This window comes from Ambystoma mexicanum, chromosome 7q (genome assembly GCF_040938575.1).
Source record: "Ambystoma mexicanum isolate Mex_15411 chromosome 7q, UKY_AmexF1_1, whole genome shotgun sequence".
In the NCBI taxonomy this organism is placed as follows: domain Eukaryota; kingdom Metazoa; phylum Chordata; class Amphibia; order Caudata; family Ambystomatidae; genus Ambystoma; species Ambystoma mexicanum.
The window spans coordinates 506,574,904-506,581,392 of record NC_090941.1 but is presented as its reverse complement, the minus strand read 5'-3'; positions in this window follow the sequence as shown (position 1 = coordinate 506,581,392).

Sequence of the window (6,489 nt, the reverse complement as noted above, 5' to 3'; positions counted from 1 at the left end):
AGCATTACAAAGCCCAAAGGGCATCACTTGATATTCATAGAGGCCATATTTGGTGTGAAATGCTGGTTTCCATTCATCCCCACGTTTTACTCTTACCAGATGATGCGCCCCTCTCAGGTCCAGTTTGGTGTACATTTGCGCATCCTTCACATGATCCAGGAGCTCCGGGATGAGTGGCAAAGGGTACCGTTTTTTTACGGTGATTTGGTTCAGCTGACGGTAATCGATGCAATCCCTCAGGTCTCCCTCCTTCTTGGGCACGAAGAAGAGGGGCGAGGCTGCTGGAGATTTGGACGGTCGGATGAAACTGTTTGCCACATATTGGTCAAGGTAGGATTTCAAATGGGAGTTTTCTTGTTCCGTTAGGGCATAAATACGGGTACATGGAACTTGAGAACCTGGGACAAGGTCTATTTGGCAATCGTATGCCCGATGTGGAGGCAGGGTGTTTGCTTGTTGTTTCTGGAACACCTCCTGATAGTCCATGTACGCGTGAGGTAGCTTGCTGATCAGGCCCAACACCGATCCTCCCTTGGGCATGGCATGCATTTGTCTTTCCAGGGAACGTCCGGCCAGGTTACAGTAACGGGTGCATTCACCGGAGAAGGTCAGCACTCTAGCTCACCAGTCAATTAGCGGGTTGTGAACCCCCAACCAAGGAATCCCCAAAATCAACTGGAATTGGGGAGCACTTATAAGGTCGAAGGAAATCTCTTCCCTATGGCCGTCCTGATAGAGAAGTGTTACTTTTTCTGTGCAGTGGGTCACGGGTCCCGAAGATAACTGGGTTCCATCCACAGATGTAATGTTCTGTCGTAGGTTTTGGGGGCATGGGAAGACCAATCCTTTTTGACAGATCCTGTTCCATATTGTTGCTGATGGCACTGCTATCTATGTATGCTTCTAAGGCATGCATCCGAGACGGCTTCTGATGGCAAAGCAGGATCACCAGAATGACGAAATGCGAGGTCTGTGGTTCCTTCTGTGTGCTCGACAAGCGGACCCCTAAGCTTGCCGGGTGTTGGGAGTTTTCCGAATCGGGTCCGGTGTCTAGGCTGTGGTCGACGATGACTACGGCGCGTCGAGGTGGTTTCACGGGGCAATCATGCAGGAAATGCCCCGCCTTACCGCAATATAAACACAATTGCTGTTGTCTCCTCTTCTCTCTTTCAGCTTTGGTAAGTGGGCTCCGTATCCCTCCGATCTGCATGGGTTCTGGTGGACTCTCTGGTTGTTGTGGTTGGTTTTCTGTAATCTGACGGGGTTGACTTTCTTTGGGACGAACGAACATAGGCCTCCCCTCCACCCGAGCACGGTCCAAATTACGGTCCTGGAGTCTGTGATCCAACTGTACGACCAGGTCAATAAACTCTGCACATCCTTCTGGTGGATTCACAACCTAGGCCAGACCATCCTTGAGTTCACCTTGTAAACCCCTGTAAAATAGAGTAGTTATTTTTTCCTTTGGCCAGTTAGTCTCTGCAACCAGTCTATTGAAAGTGGCTATGTATGCGAGTAAATCTTGACTACCCTGCCGAAGGCCGAGTAGTTCATTGTCCAGAGCTTGGCCTCTGGTGTGACTAGCGAATCATTTCCCTAGTTCCTGTTGGAAGCCTGTGAAATCACGCAACAAGGGGTCATCCTGATTCACCAGAGAATTGGACCAGTCCGTTGCGCTTCCCCCCAGATACGACAGCACGAAAGAAACTCTGGACTGATCATTAGGAAACACTCCGGGTCTACACAAGAATTGGAGACGGCACCGATTCATGAAAATAGCATATTTATCTGGGTCCCCTAAGAAGCGCTCGAGTGGTGCCAAGGGAACTGCTCATGGAAGGACCACTTGTAGTGGTGACGTCGAAGAAGATGGTGCCGGAGGAGGGATTTCTGGTAAAGGAGTTTGACTAGCCTGATTCTTGAGCACCTGCCGAGCTAATTCAACGGTTTGATCCCTGTTTACTATCAGATCTCTTCGTAAAGAATTTGTTTCTTGTCGGGCGGCATGAACTTCAGCATGCAATTCCCCTAACTCCCAGGACCCCCCTTGTTAATTTGCAATTCCCCTAACAGCTGAGCTAACTGATTGGTCTCCAAGGTGTCCATGATGCTCAGGCAGAGATATCAAAAAGGGCTTCGCATTCTGTTATGCTCACCTTAGCTCCGCGGGAGCGTCTGGACCCTCTTCACCACTGCTGGACTTGTCTGGACCCTTGGTTGGTTCTGGAATCTGTGAGTGCGGGGTTGCTCCTAAGAGAATGGGATACAGGAATAAGTGTTATAGGTTTGATTTTCCAGAAATCTATGTATCCCCTACCTCCCCCGTGGCTGCCCCGCTCCCCAGAAATACTTGCTCACCATATATTTATGGATGGTTCGCTCTCTGTCGTGCTGTATCTTAAGCAGGGTCGCGTGTCTTTATGTGGCCGAATCCAGTTACGTCACTGACTCAGCGTTTCAAAGCCCAGTCCTGCTGTAGCTTTGGTTCATTGATTGTTCTGTATGAGGTGAGTTGGAGCGCACTGGTTGTGCTGGTATTTGAGCACCTCTTGCGGTTTTCTTCTAGTCTTTGCACTTGTGTTTTCCTCGCTAGTTGCTTATTGCACAAAGGTCTCTAGTCATGTACACTTCCTCGCTAGGTTGCTTATGCATGAAATGTCTCTAGTCCTGTGCACTTCCTTGCTTTTATGCTCTCCTCTTATTTCTGTGCGCTTTCTCTCTCTCTCTAATCCTGTTGTTTCCACCTCTAGGTGCTTTACTTTTTCTTGTGTCTTTAGCGCTCTTATATTCTTTCTGGTATTTCTTTTATCTTCTACATGCGTGCACGCTGGTTAATGATTACTGTTTTTGTCTTGTTTTTTGCAGAAGCGGAGTCACGTTGCAGATGCGGATGAATCAGCTGGCGTCTCGGAGCGTGGTGATGAATGGAGCCGCAGATCGGGACTCGCGATGACAGGAGCTGAGGAACCCGCTGGAGCTAAGAAACCAACTGGAGCCGCGTCGCAGATGGAACAGGAGCCGTGTTGACAAGGAGCCGGAATACTGTGAAGCTGGAGCGGGTCAGGTAAGAAACTCCGAGGTCGTGTACCAGTGAGCGTTATGCTGCTTGGCCAGTGTAACGCGAAGCGAGGCTGCATGCTTGGGTGTGGCCTTTTATAGCTTGTCACACTGACCCATGCCCAGTAACAGGCCTGCAACACGGAAATACTTCTAGTGGGGCTGATCCCCCTCCATATTGAAAGTAATGATTGGGAGTTCTCGCAATGATTTCTAATGGGCATGTGTCAGGTACCAGGTGCGGCAGGCTACAGTCAGTCCAGCTGGGCGCTTTCTTAGTTGTGTGTAGCATGAGTGGAGTAGGTGATAGGGAATAACTGGGGTGTCCTAACCCAGTGGTTGTGACAGGCGCTGTCACTCTTTTCATGGGTCGGCTGGCCTTGAAGACAGGAGGCAGCGTGGGGTGTGCTAATACCAGACGAGACGCGAGCTTAAAGTAGGAAGAGAGAAGAGAGTGATAGGTCCAGGAGAGTGCTGTAGTAACAGGGGTGGAGAGACAGATGTCAGTGGAGATGAGAACATCCAAGGATGTGGCCCGCAGCGTGAGTCGGCCCAGAAGGTATAATGGATAGGGAGAGAGAGTCGCAGAGTTTGCAGAAAGGTCCTGAAGAGTCTGGGGAGTCCAGATGGATGTTTAGATCCCTGTGCAGGAGGAGTTGTGGGGAGATGGAGAGAAGAGAGGCAGCCAGGTCAGCCCATTCAGAGAGGAAGAGGGTGGACTGTGCAGGTGTCCTATAGAAGGCGGCCAGAATAAGAAAGGAGATTGGAGAGAGGGAGAGCCTGCAGACCAGGCCTTCATAGGAGGAGTAGGCCTGAGTGGGAATGATGGAGACAGGGATCCACTCTGTATAGATCAAGGCTACTCCAGCTCCTGGTCTTTTAGTCCTGGGTTCAGAGAGGATCTTGTAGCCTTCAGGGAGAAGTGTGTCAAAACCTGTGACAGAGCTGTCCTTGAACCAAGTCTCAGTGGTGGCAAGAACTTCAAGGTCCAAGAGTTCAAGGAGATGGCAGATGTCAGAGGAGTGCTTGACAGCAGAGCGAGAGTTCAGAGTGGCAACATGGAGCAGATTGCCACTTTTGAGAGACTTACGGGGGTACATGGGAAAGAGGTCGCCCACGCAAGTGCCAAGAGTGCCTGAGAGATAGAGATAGGAGAAGGTAGAGAGACAGGAGACAAGGCTGGTTCTTGGGCCATACTGCGTGAGGAGGTGGGAGCAGAAGGAGGCAAGAGCGCCCTTGAAGAGGAAGATGAGAAGTTGATAAGGCGCAGGAGTAACCCATCAAAAAGGAGGCGGTTGGATTGAGTATCCTGTATCAGGACAGTACCATTTAGATAGATATTAATGATGAGCCTGGAGGAGGAGAAGGGGGCAAGAAGGGCCTCTCAATGGGTGCCACCACTGATGTGTGAGGAGGAGTAGGGCGAGAGCAGAGGGACCATATGAAGGGTCTATAGGCCAGGTGAAGGGACGACAAAGAGGATGTTGGTAAGAGTTTCTCTGGCAGCAGCACTGATATTGGTATCAGCGATAGGTAGGCCTGGGTTGGAGGCCATGGTGTCCTTTTTTATTTTCTTCCTGATAGTTTTAGTGAGAGGTGAAGGATAGTAGATCGAGAAGCAGTTCAAGAAGATAGGGGAGATAGAGAGTGCCATAAGGGGCATAAGGTGGTGCACTTAAACCGGCAGGAACCTGGGGGATGTGGCAGGGATGGAGCAGCTACACAGAGGGAAGGAAAGAGGGTGGGGGAATGACAGACAAAAACAAAGGGCAGGTGAGTACCAGGCTGCATATATATGTGCCCACAGCAAAATTCAATTTTTAGGCTAAGCAGAAAAAACAGTGCAGGATGTGCACACAGGTAAATTCGATTATTAGGCTAAGCAGAAAAACAATGAACCGCTAAATTCGATTTTTTTAGGCTAAGCAGAAAAACAATGAACAGCGAAATTCCTTTGCCTGGCATCCCCTATGGAGCAGGCCCATGTATATGGTCTTGCCAATCCGCAGCGCTAGGTTTTACTGTATATTGATGATGCTTTTCTGACTTTTAAGCCTCTGCGTGTACTAAGTTAGACTAGAACCATCTCAAGCAGCAGAGTCGTGTGCTGATACCTTTGTATTCTGTACAATTAAACCTTGTTATCCTTGCAAGCAATCTGTTGGCCATTTTCCCTAGAGGGTTGTATTCTTTCTGGCATGATGTAAACAGGGACTTGCCTTCAAGGGCCATCGCTTTTGGATCCCAACCCTGGGGGTGGACAAGCGAGGATCACCTGGGTAGAAGAGTCTGGGGTAATACATCCGGGAGACACTCAGGCAATCTGATTAGGATAACAGGGGGTAAGGAAGACATCCCTGAGGCCTTTATAGAATATTCAGGTCCATCTCTCTTGAATAAAGAAGGGTGGGGAAATATGGGAACCAGAGTGACCAGAATCTGATTGGCTATAACATCAAGGGTCCTTCCGCAATTCAAGTCAAAGAACTTCTTATCCATATCAGTCCAACTATTACAAATCGCCAGTAAAGAAAGATGAAATGCGGGAAAATGGAATTACCCTGGACATATAAAAATCACGCTGGGTGTTCCCTTTATCACCAATCTCACCCATCTTATTACCCGTTATCTTGCAAGAACCCTCATTGGTCTGGTCCTATCTCCCGCTGCCTATTTCCAACAAACACTGAGATGAGGAAGATGCAACTAAGATCGATGAGGATTATCCATAGGAAAAGCATTGGGAAGCAAGAAGGGCTTAATACTGTAACCTACCACTAGGCTGTCCCACTATTAGTCAGGCAAGGTCAGGCACTTCATCCCAAACGTGAACACCTGAATCCACTTGACTTTTCCCTACACTATAAAAGGTGGAGTTCTGCCAGAAGCATTGAGCGAGCTGGGGTGCCATCTGGACCAGAGAAGCCAAGGAGCAGAGAGGGGGCAGGAGCTGAAGGATGGGGGAGAACGGTGTGCAGATACGCTGGCCCGGTGTCTGTGAGGGGCTGCAGCATGAATAGGGAGCCGTGTCTCCAAGGAGCCGGAGTGAGGCTGCTTGCATCCTGCTGGTGGCGTTTAGTGGAGTGCTCATTCCCTTGGGACCTATGCCAGCCCCAAGGGCATCTGAGGGCCAGGTGGTGAGACCCTGACCTCAACCTCACATATACTGGAGGGACCGTCTGTCAACGCGATGCTGCCCAGTGAGTTTTGTGAAAGTTAATGAGAGAAATTCTGTAGATTCCATGTGACTGCAGCGGAGCACAAGGAAGGCACAGAAGAAAAGCAGCACGGAGCGAAACGCCATTGACAGATAGTAAAAAGGCATAAATCAAGAAAGCAAGAAGAAAGAGTGAAGGCAAGCGAGAGAGAAAACGAGCAGAAAGTCAGAAAGAAAGCTTGAAGGAAAATGCTCTAGGGGCACTAATGTCTAGG